Source organism: Buceros rhinoceros, unplaced genomic scaffold (assembly GCF_000710305.1).
Source record: "Buceros rhinoceros silvestris isolate BGI_N320 unplaced genomic scaffold, ASM71030v1 scaffold30882, whole genome shotgun sequence".
NCBI classification, from domain to species: domain Eukaryota; kingdom Metazoa; phylum Chordata; class Aves; order Bucerotiformes; family Bucerotidae; genus Buceros; species Buceros rhinoceros.
In genome coordinates, this window is record NW_010397634.1 from 7,804 (window position 1) to 8,008 (window position 205).

Consider the following 205-nt stretch of genomic DNA (forward strand, 5'->3'; position numbering starts at 1 on the left):
AAACCACCCCAGGGCTGGGGGAGGCAGGTTCAGCCGCCTGCTGGCCACCGGGGCAGCGTGTGCAGGACTCGGGCGCGGGACACGTCCTGGAGCAAACCCTCGGACTCACGCTCCCAAAGGAGGTTTAGCCCTAACGCCCCAACCGAGGGGCAATCTGGGTTCAGGCCCTACAATCCCGGGGGATCTGCAGGACCCGCCTGCTCCT

At 67.3% G+C, this 205-nt stretch overlaps 1 protein-coding gene across 1 annotated transcript in view; it reads left to right on the top strand.

Moving 5' to 3' along the window:
• Positions 1-205, top strand: part of LOC104502371 (ras-related protein Rab-26-like) — a gene marked incomplete at both ends in the record, with an annotated part of 3,988 nt that overhangs the window by 3,257 nt on the left and 526 nt on the right. The window lies entirely within an intron of this gene.